The sequence below is a fragment of the Ambystoma mexicanum genome, chromosome 1p, assembly GCF_040938575.1.
Source record: "Ambystoma mexicanum isolate Mex_15411 chromosome 1p, UKY_AmexF1_1, whole genome shotgun sequence".
In the NCBI taxonomy this organism is placed as follows: domain Eukaryota; kingdom Metazoa; phylum Chordata; class Amphibia; order Caudata; family Ambystomatidae; genus Ambystoma; species Ambystoma mexicanum.
The window spans coordinates 583,361,117-583,379,129 of record NC_090921.1 but is presented as its reverse complement, the minus strand read 5'-3'; the positions used below and the strand labels follow the sequence as shown (position 1 = coordinate 583,379,129).

General features: G+C 43.7%; 1 protein-coding gene across 5 annotated transcripts in view; it reads right to left on the bottom strand.

Moving 5' to 3' along the window:
* Positions 1-18,013, bottom strand: part of LOC138576134 (uncharacterized) — a 466,688-nt gene that overhangs the window by 13,773 nt on the left and 434,902 nt on the right. For 4 of the 5 annotated variants that reach the window (XM_069649535.1, XM_069649538.1, XM_069649537.1 and 1 more), the window contains 3 exons: positions 1,431-1,506; positions 1,191-1,333; positions 965-1,067 (listed from right to left, as the gene is read on the bottom strand). The gene's annotated coding sequence lies outside the window, so the exon portion shown is untranslated. Of the gene's footprint in view, positions 1-376; positions 837-964; positions 1,068-1,190; positions 1,334-1,430; positions 1,507-18,013 lie in introns of those variants that run through there. The other variant, XR_011303958.1, reaches the window with a different exon arrangement.

Below are 18,013 nucleotides of genomic sequence, written 5' to 3'. Positions count from 1 at the left end.
CTTTTTCAGTTTGTCCCCTTGTTTCATCTTGCCTGAAGTGTGCTAGGCAGGATAGTGCAGCCATCTTTTTGTTGCTGCCAAAATGCAGTTTTGAAGTCCTGGTGCGCAAAGGAGCCAGCACTGCCAGGTTGCTGTTTCTTGCGCAAATGCAGCTTAGTGATGTGAGGCAATGCCTTTGAGTGGGTCAATATATCCCACAACTTTTCCAGCATATATTTCTGGTCTTCATAATTTATTTTGTAAAAGTCCAATATTATTTTGTCTTGTGCACTAAGTAGTAGGTCTATTGAACTACATTTGTATATTTCACTTTAAGATATATGTTCACTTACTGTGCATATATTCATGGGTGAACAAAAGCAATGCGTGGACCAATAGGTTTAGAGCTAACAGGAATCTTTTGTGATTTTCTCAAAACTTGGTATGTTATAGTGTTTATTTCACATAGCATAAACAATAAGTATTTAATTGTACTTCTTTCACACACTAGAAACAGGCTCAACCTTTACAAAACCTTTCCCATCATTCATCATTCATACTTCACTCATACAAATCATCTTCATACTAACACAACTTTAAAAAAAAGAAATGGGGTGATAACTATTCCCAAACAAATATTGGTTTGTAATATCAAATCCCAAAACTCTTGTGTCTTGTAGATGTAACCCTCTGCGTCATTGCAGGGGGTTTCTTTCTTGTCATCTACACGTGTTTCGGTTGTATTATAATGTGGGCTGACACTGCTTGGCCCCAAAAGTTATAGCCAACCTGTCTCAGGATGGGATGCAACAATCCAATCTGTATTGCATCTTGATAGGATTCGTGAGCCTTTCAATCTAAAAGAATTATAGAGTAAATATACTAATTACCATCTCTCCTTAGAAACCTGTTATCTTCATATTCGTTGACAATTAATGTCTATAACGAAACAACATTCTCTTTCTGTTGTTTTGTCAAAACTCACCTCCACTGTATATTCAGCGAGCAGTGGTCTTGAAAACTTGGATGAATCCCTGCTTCAGGTAAGGTCTTCACTCAATCTGTACCAAATGGGTATATGTACGTCTCTATAATGAGAGAATCACAAAACATCCCCCATTACACGATAAAAATCCAGAACGTTATACTTCAAGATCTAACTTGCTGATTTGTTGTAATTACTTGTTTAGATATACATGCAGAGAACTTACTCCTTTGCACTTTTCTAAAAAACCAAATCAAGGTAAATTTCTGGGTGCGGTCCAAACTCGCATTCAGGTAGTTGTCTTGGATTGGATATTCAGATTACTCACACAGGTGAGATCCCAGGGTGGATCCCAGAGTATATATTGCCCTGGTGAGGGAGAGACAAAAAAGCATAGAGGGCTAGGTAAATGAACTACTAATTGCATAGTCCCTATAGTATGGATAGTAGCTGCCATAATACTCACATCAGCAGTATTCTAGTTATACACATCAGCGTGTGCGGTATCCCATTAGTTCTCACTAGCACGTGGATGTCTACGTCTAGAGAAAGACACAAAAACACAGAGACGTCCGTAAGTTAGAAATGTTCCCTGTGCAGTCTAGTGCTAGTACGGTGCAGCGGTTGTATCCTGTTATGTGTGCAGTGTAGCACGGGGTCAGTGGCTACCTTATCTCTGAGCACTCATCTGTCAGGGCGAGAAGATCTCGCGCAAATCTGGCCTCGGCAGCTTTTGTTCATTTATACTTACCTGGAGAGCCATAGGGAAAGACCAGCTCCCCTTATATTTTTGAAAATATATTCATGGGTGCCAGTTTTGATTTTCGGTATGAGTGCAAAAGTATCTGGGCATATGTTATTTTTGCGGCTGGTCATTTCTTTCCCTTTTCTTTACTGCTTAACCTGCAGTCACCATGAGACCGGCCATAAAAACAAGGAGCTTGGAGCACGGGCCAGGACATTTTGGCATAGGCAATTTAGGTGCACGCCGTTATGACGTTACCGTTTCGACGCAGGTCCCATTTGGGTGTGCCCAGTTAGACGCAACCAGTTGGACGCAGGGCCCTGTTGGTGCAAGGATGTTTTGGTGCGAGAGGTCGCAATTGGCATGAACCTGCAGGCACTTTGCATTTGAAACAATGTGCAATGAAACACATTTATTTACTGAAACATTATAAAACAGAATGGAACATGTATTACACTGTCCCCGGGCAACATTATAAAACTGAAAAAACAAAATAAAAACACACTTGTGCTGAGTGCTACCTTCGAGAACCCTGGCCTGCAGAAGTACGAGACAATCCACTTAATGATTATGATGCAATGATATTATTGCTGGGAAGCTGACAAGTTTCATACTTTGCATTTTACAACTGGACATATTACATTGTAGGCTAAGTATGAAATGTATGCATACAGAAGGACTAATCCATTGTGGTGTAGTGGTTGAATAGCAAGGGGGAGGGAGAGGGGAAGTGCAGTTAACTCACAAGTGCAGCAAGCAGGTGGCTCATAAGTGCAGAGAGATGGGACCATGAATTCTGGCAGACCAGGGTTCAAGACTTAAAAAAAAATGTAACCGTATATTTTGGTAAACACTATTCTGGACTATGTAGTCTTAACGGGCATGCCTTTGATCCATGTGTTCTCCTTGATGGAAACATTAACCCAATCACTGCATGATTTTAAGACGGTCTTTTGAGCTGCACTACCAATGGTTTAAAAATAGATGTGTGTCTTCCATTGCACGTGAGCCAGCAGAAACAGGATTTTCTTTGCAGCTCAAGGGAGGGGCTTGCCACACAGTCACATTGTTTGCTTAATAGATTGTGCTACTTTTAGTCTTTGAAAACAGCCGGGTCAAGTAGACACCTGTCCCCTCCAGCCCCTTATTCTTACTTTGCCCAGCTGAAAAACATTATTTCACTTTTTTTTCCGCCTCCTCTGGTTCTACACTACGTACATCCTCCTTCAACAACTTACAGATCCCTCGCTGCCATTCAACCGAAACAAATGGTGCAGGAGAAATCATGAATATAGCCACGTTACATGTCTTGTATATATTATATGCCACACATCCTTCTTATTTGTAAGATGATAATTCTGATTTCCTTTGCATTTTGGGACTTGTAGTACAGGACATTTGATGGACAAAACAAAACAAAAAAACACACAAAAAAATCAAGAACTGGATGGGCATCTTCCGAATTACATGGAGACATGCACAAACACACACACCCACACACACACACACACAAACTGACACTGAAAACTCACACTCGACGTGTCACAATGCTCACATACACACACAATGGACACATGTCTGCACACACTAACACTTGCCTTCAAGGAGCCAATGCACACTGCATGCAAAATCCCTCACACACACCTTCACATCATGTACACACATGTGCTCACAACAAACACACACATACACACACACAGCATGCACACAGCTGAGATGACATGCACACCGTCAAAACAGAGATTCTCTCTTACACTGCACATATATTCAAAAGGAGGATTACACCGTCTCTGGGCAGCAACATAATATTACAGGTAAAATGAAATATAAAAAAATCACATGTATGCTGAACACTGCCATCGGAGAACCCTGGCCTGCACGAGTTCAAGATGCAGCACTTAACCATCATGCTACAATTATGTTATTTTTTGGATTTTCACACGTTTCATACCTAGCCTTTTATCATTGAACATTTTAAATGATAGGCTAAGTATGAAATGTATGCCCTGTAAAGCATCAAGCCATTGTCGCCCAATGGTTAAATGCTGTTCCTTGAACTCTGACAGACTGGAGTTCAAGGCTTTATGTTTTTATTTTTTTATTTAAAGGGATACTCTAGTAAAAAAATTTATTTCAAAAATAGATAGGCCACATTAAAAAAAAAATACTAGCATCCTCCGTTTTAAAACTTCCTATGTAACATTTTGAGCTATTCAAGCTCAAAATTCGAAAAAGCAAGCACAGGGCGCCGCCATTTTGTGAAATGGAGGCCCTCCTGTGCTGGCTTTTGCTTTTGTGGCACTAATGAAGGAACAGCCAGCCAGCTGTAGTAAACAAAGTCTACCGCTGGGTGGCTTTCCCTTCATTAGTGCCGGGACTCGGAGGACGCGGACCGGAGACCAGAGCAGGAAAGCTGCAGCTGAATCTCGGTAAGTGCTATACAAAAAATAAGCACTAGCTGCGGTTTTTTTTCTAAGTTTTCCGGGCTGGAGGAGCCCGGAAAACTTAGAAATAAAACCGCAGCTTTAAAAATGTTGTATTTATGTTTGCGGTCGCTTTTGAAGTGACCGCAAACATAAATACAACGTTGTGTTTGAAAACGCTGCGGTTTTTCTTTCCAAGTTTCTCAGGCTCCTCCGGCTTGCTGGAGCACCGAAGACCCAAAGTGAAAGCCACAGCAGGCAGAAACACACGCGGTTGTGTTTACATGCCGCGTAGTGTTTCTACCTGCATCTGATTTCCCATTTGGGGCTCTCGGGCTCCCCGTGGGGAGCCCGAGAGCCCCAAATGGTAAAGCAGATTCAGGCAGACACAACACGGTTGTGTTGGAAAACGCTGCGGTTTTATAACCGCAGCGTTTTCCAACACAATAACGTTTTATTTATGTTTGCGGTCGCTTCAAAAGCGACCGCAAACATAAATACAACGTTTTTAAAGCTGCGGTTTTATTTCTAAGTTTTCCGGGCTCCTCCAGCCGCACCAGCCGCAGCTAGTGCTTATTTTTTGTATAGCACTTTGACATGCTAATTTCTGGTGATGTTGCATCCCATTGTGTATGTTAATTTGTGTCCCCCCACTGTTTTTTAGGAACTGACCCCTATTTGTGTTATTGCAACAAGACAACCGAGACATCTGAAGATAAGGAGAGCTGTTGTAGTGAAGGCAGGATTTGGCAATAACAGAGAGTGACTCTAACGCGTGTGAAATTGCAATAAAATCTGTAGAGCTGGCACAACTTGCAGTAATTCAAGTGCTCAATATTAATATGTGTAGACTGAAATTATCTAGACCACAGCAGACACATGCATTGCTCTCTGAAAGTCACTGTAGAATTGTATTAATACATTTGATAATATTTATTAGTACCCGGCGAGGGCGCTATCAGAATAACAGAGCCATTCTGACTGGCCTTCGCGAAGTCATTACCAGGCTGGGAATCCCTCTGTCGGGATCCTGCGGCTTTTGTCTCGGGCGGGGGTGTGTGGCAACCCCTCAGCCAATGAGGATGCACGAAGCAGGGCCATCCCCGCTCCGAGCCTCCCCACGGCTGAGAGGCTGCCTTCGCCCCCCGCCGGGGACTCAGGTAAGGCTTGAATTTTTTGTTCCCCTCCCTCCCCCCACCTCTCCCTCTCTCCACCCCACTTACCTTCTATCCCTTCAACCCGGTGGGGGACGATGGCAGCCTCCTGCCGTGAGGAGACTCGGAGCGAGGCCATTCCCGCTCCGAGTCTCCACACGGCTGGAAGCTTCTATCGTTCCCCGCCGTGGACCCAGGTACTTTTCCTTCCCCTCCCTTCTGCCCTCCCAACCGCACTTACCTTCTTTTTTTATTTTATTTTTTATTGTTTCCAGCGCGCCCACTCTTCATGGCCGCCATGGAAAGGGAAAATGGACTCCATTTTCCCTTTCCATGGTGGCCATTTTCTTTGACGTCTTTTTTTTCTCCCGAAACGCTGCAGCGTTTCGGGACAAAAAAAGTCTTTTAGTGCCCCGGTCATGCAGTTTTTGCGGGCCGGGGTACTAATAGCTATATGCCCCCGCCGCTCGGGTCATATTGCTTAATTAGATGCCTGGTGATCCCCGCACGGTAATGTATTGACTCCTTAAGTGCCAAGGACGAGTATGAGCATGCTCGTCCTTTTTGCATAGACTTGCATAATAGCCTGGCAGTTAAGGGGCTAAACATCAAATAGTATAATATTTTCAGTACACATATAGACATAACTTAAATATCCAATATTATGTTGTTGAATTTAGAATTAAATGAGGCCTTGATCAAGAAATCCAAATTCAAATTGTAATTATGAACACTAGTAGAGGTGATGCTCCAATGCATTTCAGAGATCACTACTTTATAAGGCAAAAGAGCATTTGCCTGCCCAATACCCATCAGAAATGTTGTGGGTAAACTGATGCAGTCTCTCTTAAGGAAGCATACTCAGGGATGAAGTCGAGGGTACACGCAGGTGGACGGCACCCAGCCACTTTTTTCAGAGGTTGGATGCCGTCCCCCCAGGTATTTTAGAAGCTGTGTGTTAAACGAAAAACATTGACCATTCAACATTCAACATTCTTGAATTTACACCAATATCGGGACTCAAAACGTGGTCTCCAGGTTTGCAGACACTGCACCATATAATTTGATTAACAACAAAACAGAAATTATGGTGGAATGTCACACTTCGGGACTGCATATTCCAGGGATAAACATTGGTATTGGTACTCAGAGTTTAAAATATGCATACCTTTTAGGGGGTCATTCATGGAATTGAGCGCAGATTCAGTGCACATGGGCAGCGCAGAGAGGGAGCGTGCGCCAGCGTGCACCAGCCCCATCGCCAAAACCCATTTTGACGAACCACATATTCATGGATTCAAATATCCATAACCAGCCGAGGCGCAGTTACACCCCCAACCCCGCCCGTGCACCAAAATCATCCGCACAAATCCCCTACATGGTGCAAAGGCCAGTGGACCAGCAAGCAGCCCCCCAACAACGAAATTGCGCTGAAAATGCCACTCAGACCTCACGCGACAACCCAATTGTGTGTAAAACTCCCTGTGCACCCCATCAGAATACGCGTACCCCGCTCGAGCCAGTCCAATCGTGTGTAAAACTCCCCATGCACCCATCGGAAAACACGTAACCCGCTCATGCCAGGCCAATCGCATGTAAAACTCCCTGCGCACCCCTTGGTATACGCGTATGCGGCATGCGCCAGGCCAATCGCATTTAAAACTCCCCGCGCACCCCTCGGAATACGTTTACCCTGCTCGCACCAGGCCAATCGCATGTAAAACTCCCCGCGCACCCCTCGGAATACGCGTGCCCCTCTCGCGCCAGGCCAATCGCATTTAAAACTCCCCGCGCACCCATCGGTATACGTGTACCCCGCTCGTGCCAGGCCAATCGCATGGAAAAAGTCCCCCCTGTGGTGCGGGGCATGGGGAGGGTGGATGGGCTGCCTGTGGGGCATGGTCAGGGTGGATGGGCTGGCTGCGGGTATGGGGCGGGTGGATGGCTGCCTGTGGGGCATGGTCAGGGTGGATGGGCTGCCTGCGGGCAATGGGGAGGGTGGATGAGCTGCCGGTGGGGCATGGTCATGGTGGATGGGCTGGCTGCGGGGCATAGTCTGTGGATGGGCTGGCTGCAGGGCATGGGGCGGGTGGATGGGCTGCCTGTGGGGCATGGCAAACTGGAAAGCTATATGTCTATCTTCCATCTCCACAAGTCTGCAGATGTTTGCTTCTACTACGTAATAGACTACATCTGCTAACTGTACGAGCCCTGAATTAAAAATAATGGCACAAAATAGATAGTGTCCTATTTGCAAAATATCAACGGAAAAGGAAAACTCATGGCACGTACTGATACAATGTGTGAAATTGGGGAGTGACTTCATGATCCACTTGGGAAGATTTGTGGCCCTTTATGACAGTATTAAGGAAGAGCAATTCTGTCAATATTGCTTGAATGGAAGCGAAAGAAATATTTCAATTAGCTGTGCCTAATGAATATGTTCTAATTTTTCATAGGGGTATAGTGCATTCAGAATGGTAAAGCTTTGTTGCCATGACCTTTGGTGTATGAAGTGGAGAGGTGCTGAACCGTCTGATTGCTTGTCAGAGACATAAGACAGACCACAAGGCTGTGTGGCTGCCAAATGGGACCCTTTTCAGATGTCAACTTCCAAGAAGGGATACGGAACATCAGAACGTGCATCTCAGCCTTGATCCAAGCATAGTCACAAGGATGTCACATGGGTTGGAGGTTAGAGAGCAGCTGATGCTTGCATATAAGTAACCCACCTGGAGCGATGGAACTATTTAAGGGGGTGGGAGACAAGTAGCAGAGGTGTGTGGGTACACTGGGAGTGAGACAGTAATGGTCGGAGAAGGGGGCACACTCTATTATATATCTATATTGCCTTCTGCATACCCGTGCTCTGAATTTTACCTGTATTGAGCGCCCCCACTCTCCATGCAGTTTGTGGATCACTTGTGTTGTGCCACAATGGAAAGGATGAGGCAGCAGGTAGAGAGAAGGTAGGACCAAATCCTGTATACAAATGCAAACACTATGTTAATCACTAAGGAAAAACTCTAGTAAACTCAGACTGCGAGGTTTCTGTTGTACGGTTGATGTAGTATTGATGGTTTCTGATTCAGTCACCGGCTTTGCCCCTAGGTGGAATGGGGATCAAGCGACTCCAGTACACCAACATTTCCTTAGTTCTACAAAAAAATAAGTGTTAAATCACACAAAGAGCCTTAAAATCCTAAATGTCCCTTCTCATAAGAACTATCACTAAGTAAGCAGCTGGATGGAAAGTTAAAAAATAATATAAAAAATATACATAGTTTATAAAGTGAAATGTGTGTACTATAGGGCAGCGTTAGTTAAGGTGAGTCGGCCTCCCAATGGAACCCCTCAAAAAGTGCGGTCTACTTCCCATTCATTTTCCCATAGACAAACAAGGTCAATTTTGCCAAGGGCACAACCCAACCCGATTGACGGATTTGGACCAGGTCCATAATAAGTTGGGCACGAAGCATTGACTTGTGATCCAAGCACAGTTTGGGATTATTCTGTGCAGTAATTATTTAAATATTTGACAGTAACTGAGACAAAGCCTGCTTAGCTTCAAAGCAAAGAAGGGGCAGCCCCCTAAGGCCATGTTGCCTAATAATTGAGTCTACCTTAAAAGATCATGAAGAGAAACATGGCCTAAGAGGGCTGGATCCTGCCTCGATTTGAAACTAAGCAGGGTCAGTCACAGTTACTGCGTGGATGGGAGACAGTTCACAGCCCCGAATGGCGTGTGTTTTCTCATTTTTAAATATCTTATAACACATGGCATTCACATTATTTTTTTTAAACCATGCTACTGTTATAGCTTGAAGGTTTTGCACTCAGAGACAATTGTTTTGCCTTTTACATAATTGCCTTCTTGCTTTGTGTTGTAGTCTCACAGTCAAGATGGGGGAATAATGCCACAATTGTACATGTTTTTCCTAGCATAGTTCATTAATGATTTATACATTTGAGTGACACCATGGTATGTGTACTTTTTAAGTTAGCTTTATAAAGCAGAGTATTGTTGAAGCCAAATGTGAGGGTGAGGGGGGGATATTATGAGCGGGCAAGTAAGTCGTTGTGGCAAGAGAGTTTGCAATCCTGGACACTGGTGCAGTTATTTTCCCCTGATTTTGCCTGCTTTTCAGGGCACCACTAAAGGACACAAGTGGGTGGAGAGCTTAACTTTTTTTAGAGGGTGGGCGCAATCCCTTGGTTTTTTCTGTGGTTGGCAGGCTTGCTCAAGTATTTGGCTACCAGGATTTTACTCAGGTTGTGATTTTCCCAGTGCATAGGCTTACTCACACGACCACACGTGCTTGTTTAGTTTTGGATTTTAGTTTTCCAGGGAATATTTCACTACAGGTTGCTGGGTTTAAAAGGTGAGCACCTTTGTACTTTTCCAGCATATTTTTCTGTTTTTCATATTTTTTTGTTAAAGTCCAATGCTATTCTGTCTTGTGCACTAAGTAGTAGGTCTATTGAACTACATTTGCATATTTCACTTTAAGATATACATTCACTTACTGTGCATATATTCATGGGTGCCAGTTTTTGATTTTCGCTATGAGGGCAAAAGTATCTAGGCATTAGTTATTTTTGCAACTGGTCATTTGTTCCCTTTTATTTTCTTCTTAAATGCGGTTAGTTGGGGTTGTGAGATGTATGACAACAATCACCATGAGACCGGCCATAACAACAAGGGGCTTGGAGCACGGGCCAGGACATTTCGGTGCAGCCAATTTAGACGCACGCCGTTATGGCGTGACCGTTTCGCCGCAGGTCCCGTTTGGGCGCACCCAGTTAGACGCAACACGTTGGACGCAGGGCCCTCTTGGTGCAAGGATGTTTTGGCGCGAGAGGTCGCAATTGGCATGGCATGAACCTGCAGGCACTTTTCATTTTGTAGCTCATGGCACATGGATGTTTTGGAGCAAGAGGTTGCATTTGGCATGAACCTGCAGGCAATTTGTGTTTGAAACAATGTGAAATGAAACACATTGTGGAGGGTTTTGACCCATGTGGAATCATTAGACGGGGTGAATGTGGGGATTAAGCTGTCGCTGCCCATCATTTTACCCCAGAACAAAAATAAATCATTGGAGTGGGTAAAGATGGGGATGCGCTGTCGCCGCCCATCATTTCATCCCAGAATCCAGGAGAGCTGCTCAGTTGTGCGCACACCAAAATGGTTACCTAACTTGCCACCCACCAGTGTAAAGAAAGGTCTTTGTTAACAAAATCCACTGTTACTGATGTCAAAAAGTTGCTGAAATCGTGACTCATTGGACCACTTTAAAGATTCAACCCTTTTTGTGGGGTTCCACATAACCATCTTACTGTAAGGAGCCCCATCAAAACAATGTTAAGCAAGGATTTACTACCATGTAAGAACCATTCCTGTTTAGAATGCATTAATCCAAGAAAGATCCCAAAATTGCATGCAGTACCAACAAAATCCTCAAGGCGGCACTAGCGGTCTAAACTCTGACAGGAGAGCTGTCTTGCAAAACTGTCTAAGTGCAAAGAAAGGGGTCTCATGTCATTAAAAGTTCAAAGGGGTTGCCTGTCCTGAGAACTCTTGACACTTCAGAACTCAACACAAGGAGCCAGGGTTCTGTTAATTAAATGCAAAGTGGCTCCCTGGCCTCCTGATGTCAGCTTGCCAGACACCACACAAAGGACCCTTTCCTCTGAAAGGAATATGTTGATTTTTACTGTTTTACTGTCAACAAAGGCCTGCCTGCCAGAGGATGCATGTGACTGACCCACCCAAGTCTTGGAGGCGGACTCCAACACTCTGAGGACTGAATTGAAAGTAAAATATATATTTTACAAAAACACTGATAACTCTTTGTAATCAAATGACAGAAATGTATAACTTTGAGAGACTTAATTAAAAAAATGTACCTTTAATTCAAGCCCAAACTCCAAATTGTGGGATATTCTGGGACAAAACCCTGCTGTTTATTACTATTACAGACTCCCTGTTTCAGCTAGACAAACGAAAATGCATTGGTATGTGGGTAGATATGTGAGGAACAGTTGTATAAAATTTAATGAAGATCCAATGTTGTTTAGCACATTAAAAAGTGCTAAAAGTTGCCATTTTTGAATGCAAGCTCTTAGAAACAGCAGATTTGGGACAGAGTATACCTCATGTGATATGTGACATGGGTATGTAATTTCAAACAACTGTGTAACTGTGAAATATGTATTTTGATCAGATATAGATTTATGTGCACAGATGACAGGGGAGTTTTTTTCAAGAGATCATAAATGGCTGACATCACTCTGACACAACTTAGCTCCCCCAATCAGGGGAGAAATGAAAGCTGGACCAATGACAAGTGAGAGGGGCAAGTTTAGTTATGACCAACACACACACCCACTTGCAGAACATATAAATGGACCACTGAAACTTAGGTGGGGAGCTTCATTTCCATCTGCGGCTGGAAGCTCTGCCGGAAAAATCCATACTTACCTCCATCAACCTTCAAAGAGCCAACACTTGGACTCCAAGATAAACAGAGACTTCAAATCCCTCAATCTCCAGAATCCAGAAGCAGTGCTGTACCCAGAGAGAGAGAGTGCTGACCCCGATGCTGTGAGCAGTTCCAGAGGCCAGGCGCTGTGAGCGGAACTCGGGAAGACCTGACCAGACTGAAGTCCGTGACCAAGTCGCTTTCCGGTTCAAAATCTCTTGGGAGTACTCGGCAAAACTCAGAACACATCTCTTAGTTAAAATCATATAATTCAATCCATTTTTAATCTAAGTAGAACTGCAGCTTAGAAATTGTGTTATTCTGCCATCATTTTTAAAGCTGAAAAAGTGTTGCGTTTAAAATTTGCAAAACTAAAAACGACCTCTACTAAATCGGTCATAACTCTGTAACCGTTTGGGCTAGAGACTTGCAGTAACTTTCATCTGAAAGCTTAGAATCTTAACTTTAAATCGCACCAAGAACCACATTCCTACCCCTTATAGTTTTACCGCAATCGCGGAACACGCATTCGCAAATTTTGCCGCGATTTGCAAATTTCTCCACGTGTAAAAATCTGATGCTGCTTGCCTTCCATTTGCCAGAAATTCGTTTAACCTGCTAATCATCCCTGAATCATTGCTAGTGTGAGCCTGGACTGATATTAACTAGATACCACTCACCCTGAACCTCTACAGGGAATTAAAAGCATTTTAGCATATTTTTCACTCCATTGCCAGCACATATAGAAGCATTTTGGGCTGTGTTTTAAACTTCTGTTGTCTAAGTTGCTGGGTGAACTGAATCACATTTGATTGCATTTCTGAGAACTGTGTGCTTCCTTCCATTTTCTTGCATTGCATAAAAGGGGGGGGGTGAATTGTCCAAGAAAGTGATTACATTGTCTTTTGCTGAAATCCTATCAAGTTATTTTCTGTACTGCATTTCATTCCACATTGCATTCATTTGAAACCATAAAAGTATTGTTGCTATCTTATCCATTTCATGTCAACTCCTTAGTGATTATAAAGAAGTGTGCTAGTGCCAGATTCTCCGTTGTTAATCTTTATCATACCAGATTAAGTGTGATATTCAATTATTAATTTATTATAAAGCGTGATATATATATATTGTTAAAATTATCAAATAAACCTTTTAACTTGCAAAACAGAACTACTTCTTGGCTCAGTGGGGTCAGGGGGATTCCAAGGGAGGGGTGTTATATAGGGGTAGTCATCCAGAACGCATGAACTGGACATAAAGTTATATCAATAAGGGTTTTCATTCAGTATTATAGACTAGGCGTTGACTTAGCTGTAGTGTTGAATTGAATCCTCTTACAACATTTATTTACTGCAACATTATAAAACAGAATGGAACATGTATTACACCATCTCCGGGCAACATTATAAAACTGAAAAAACAAAATAAAAACACATTTGTTCTGAGTGCTGCCTTCGAGAACCTTGGCCTTTAGAAGTACAAGACACAGCACTTAACGATTATGCTGCAATGATATTATTGCTGGGAAGCTGACAAGTTTCATACTTTGCCTTTTACAACTGGACATATTAAATTGTAGGTTAAGTATGAAATGTATGCATGCAGAAGCACTAATCCATTGTTGCATTGTGGTTGAATGATATATGATGATGCATTTATTACGTGCCTGTACACAAGTGTTTCTATGCATGACAAGACAAAGAGGGAGAAACAAGGGAGGACAAAATAACGGTTTTACCAGGCCTTGTGTCATTCAGATCGCACAAGTGCGGGAAGAGGGAAGGGGAGAAGTACCTGTGGGGACGGGAAGGGGGAAGTGCAGTTAACTCACAAGCACAGCCAGCAGGTGGCTCATAAGTGCAGAGAGATGGGGCCTTGAAGCCACACACACACAATGACACTGAAAACTCACACTCGACGTGTCACAATGCTCACAAACACACACGGTGCACACACGTGTGCACACACTAACACTTGACTTCAAGGAGCCAATGCACACCGCATACAAAATCCCTCACACACACATCAAACACACACACACAGCATGCACACCCTCTGAGATGACATGCACACCGTCAAACCAGAGATTCTCCCTTACACTGCACATATATTCAAAAGGAGGACTACACCATCTCTGGGCAGCAACATAATATTACAGACAAAATGAAATAGCGCAGCCTATGGCCGCAATGATGACATCACAGATCACATCACTGATGACGTCCCGTTTTCCTTGAATCCAGGCCACTGTCCATTTTAAAACACTACCGGATCACTAGCCATGGCCTTTGGATTGCAGGCTTTAAGAACTCACAATGTTTTTAGGCAATGTGCACTGAGATAAAATCATTTTTAAAAGTTTTTTAAATAAAAAGATGCCATTCTTGTTGCAACAGCCTGGCGTGGGCTGTCTTGATATGGTCCCATGTACAATTTGACTCCACATAGTCTCTGGTAGCCTGGACCACGTGTGCTGTGCTGTAGCAGCAGCCAGGGGAACCACCAACAATTTTTGACCCAGTTTTCTGATGGTAGAGATTGGGGGATGGGGTTTGGGAAGTCTTTAAGACCAGGTCATATATGCCAGAGGTGTCCCGGCTGATGAGGCAGCAGCGGGAGGCCCAGAGACATTCCGAACCTGGACCGCGAATGCCATATTGCAGACTGGCTGTATAGTATAGGCAGAGGGAGCTAGTAAAGGTCTTTGTCCTAGGGCAAATTTCTAGAGCAGCTCAGGAGTTGTTTGCGCAGGGCCACTGGAGAAAGAGGTGGCCCTAAAATGCTGCCCACCCTGTGGCACTTGGGTAGCAGTGGTGAATTCAGGGACCCACCCCCCCAGGCAGCAGGGCACCACATGACTCTGTAATAACTGTGTAGCAGTGGTGATGGAGATGTCCCTCCTAGGACATGGGGTACCACATAGATTACAGAAGGCCCGTACCACTGTGGTGACAGCTGTGCTGGACTCCTGGTAAGGGGCGTGGCATTGATGAAAGAGGTCCCAGGCTGCCGAGGTGATGACAGAGGCACCCCACAGGCTTATGGGGCTCAGCCAGGTATTTTCCTATAGCAGTGATCTTCAAACTGGAGAGCTGGCCTCCATAGGGGGGCCTGAGGGATGTCCTGGGGGTGGGTGGGGTGACTCTTTAAAAAAGGGATTAAGATGACTGTTTTTAATATAAAAAATGATTCAAATGACTGCTTTGAATAGAAAAAATAAGCATTAGACAATCATGGGGTATCACTGGACATCCGTTTGGCCCCCTAGAAGGTGGCAAACCCCTAGGTGGGGGGCTGAAGAAACAATATATATATATATATATATATATATATATATATATATATATTGTATGTATATATATATATAGTTATTTATTTAACGTGCATTAGTTCAAACATGAACTTTTTACACAACATATCTTATAAAACAGGTATCAAATCATCAAGGGAAGTAAACATGTTTAATCCAGGGGGACTTGGAATGAAAAGGTCTGAATACCACTGGCCTATAGGCAAAGAGCAGGGTAGCAGTTCTGCCCTCCGCAGTGAGTGTTGGGCCAAACTCTCATAAGGGCGTTCCCCTCTCACACCCTCATTGGCATTTCTTTTGACGTTGAAGGATCCATTGCGCAGCACACAGGGTGGAAATACCCTTCATTTTAGGTGTAAGCCTAGAGGGCTGCACCGCTGTAATGTAAAAACATGTGCCTCACAAGGAAGCACCCCTTCTAAGTGAGGTAGAGGGAAAGGGTCACAAATATGTCATGTGATTAGGCTGGACGGAGACTTGCAAACTAGAGAGGTGGCTCTGCTTGTGTTGTATCCAAGGTTAAAGGTTCAGTTAGGGAGTATGGTATTCCAATTCACTGAATGTATACTATTTATAAACAATTTCCATCGTCTGAATCTATATAAAAGGTTCGTGCATTTTCATGCAGATGCGCCATTTTGGAGGATCCACCAGCTTTCCTGTCTGTCTCTCTGCACCTGCGAAGAAATAAACAGACTCTGTCAACGGCAGCCGTTGAGCACCAACTATAGGATGTTTTTGTTGCTTCCACAAACTCTAAGAGTCTGCTCAAGCAAAACGGTTTTAGAATGAGTTCGCTGAACACTGCTAGAAATTATCAGTCTCAAAATAGCCTGTGGCCCAGCTGGAAACTAAGAATTCTAAAGGTAGGCCAGGTTCTGTTGCGGGTAATCCCACTGCGAGCCACTTTGACACCGCGTGGAGACGGGCTGAGTGTGCAGTCTTCGGGGCTGATTCATGGAATTATTTGCGCCGAAAACTGGGGATTTGTGCACCAATATGCCCGCAAATCCCTGTTTAACAAATGGGGCTTTGCGGGCAGAATGGCACACAAATCCCAGTTTTTCGACGCAAATAATCCATGAATCAGCCCCTTCATTGCATTACAGTCATTAGAAAAAACAGGCATTTCCTTAGGAGGTCAGGGCCTGGCACTAACAACAGAGCAGTATATGGGCTGCCTACAAAGCTATAAAGACTCCACTTGAATGACAGAACTCTTTCTCAAAGCTTTTACGGGTCAAGCAAAATGGGGGATCTTATGATGCACAACAATGCCTGCAGGCACACAGGGGGCGCAACAGACACTTAGTAGCACCAACTATTAATTTCATAGGTAACAGAGACGGAGATGCCCTCGTCTAGGTGCTACAAAGTAACGCCCAGTTCGAAAGAACGTGTCAGGGTGGGCGCTCTGCAAGGTAATCCTTTGCACCACGTTCTTCACGTCTCACCCAGGGCTCAAGTCGAGGGTACACGTGGGTGGACAGCGTCCACCCACTGTTTTCAGAGGGCAGACGCCGTCCCCCCTGGTATTTTAGAGGCGGTGTGTAAAAGGAGAAACATTCACTGCCTGTTTTCAATGTATTAATTTACACCGACCTCAGGTTCGCAGGAAGGGCACTTTACCCCTACACCATATAACCTGATGAAACAGAATACACACCTAGAGGTGAAATGTCACATTTCGGGACTGCATGTTCCAAAGAAAACGTTTATATTGATTCTTGGGAGTTTAAAACATGAACACCTTTTTAACATTTCCAAACACTATCAGAAGAAGATATTCTTCATATTCAGCCGGTCAAGTGGCACAGCGACTAGAGCGCTCGCTTTGACATCCGTGCAGAGCTTGCACCACACACCGTGGGTAATAATAAGCAGCGCTCAGATACCTGAGGGTTCGTAGCACTATGTAAATAAAAAAATATTATTATTTTATTATTATTTATATCCTCCCTTGGTTTTTTGTGTGGATTGTTTTTATGAAAGGCAAATGCCATTTATCCCGTACAATTTGTATGGTTATGCTGAGCCAATTGAATGCTATTTGCATATTTCACCTTGATATGCTAATTTCTGGTGATGTCTCCCCCTTTTTTTTTTTTAGGTGACCCCTTTTTGCGTTATTACCACAAGACAACAGCGCTTTTCCAGAGAAGGCACAGAGACGTCTCAAGATAAGGAGAGCTGTTGTAGTCAAGGAAGGATTTGGCAATAACAGAGGGTGACTCTAACGCGTGTGAAATTGCAATGAAATCTGTAGAGCGGGCACAACTTGCAGTAATTCAAGTGCTCAATATTAAGATGTGTAGACTGAAATTATCTAGACCACAGCAGACACATGCATTGCTCTCTGTAAGCCACTATAGAATTGCATTAATACATTTGATAATATTTCTTAGATGCCTGGTGATCCCCCTGTGGAAATCCCACGGCAATGTATTAACCCCTTAAGTGCCAAGGACGAATATGAGCATGCACGTCCTTTTTGCATAGACTTGCATAATAGCCTGGCAGTTAAGGGGTTAAACATCAAATAGTATAATATTGTCAGTACACTTGTAGATATAATTTAAATATCCAATATTATGTTGTTAAATTTAGAATGAAATGAGGCCTTGATGCAGAAACCCAATTTCAAATTGTAATTATGAACACTGGCATAGTAGAAGTGGTTTCCCAGTGCATTTCGGAGATCACTCCTTTATAAGGCAAAAGAGCATTTGCCTGCCCCATTCCCATCAGCAATATTGTGGGTAAACTGAAGCAGTCTCTCTTAAGGACGCATACTCGGGGATCAAGTCGAGGGTACATGTGGGTGGACGGCACCGGCCACTTTTTTCAGAGGGCGGATGCCTTCCCCGGGGTATTTTAGAGGCTGTGTGTTAAATGAAAAACATTGACTGTCTTTCTTGAATTTACACCAACA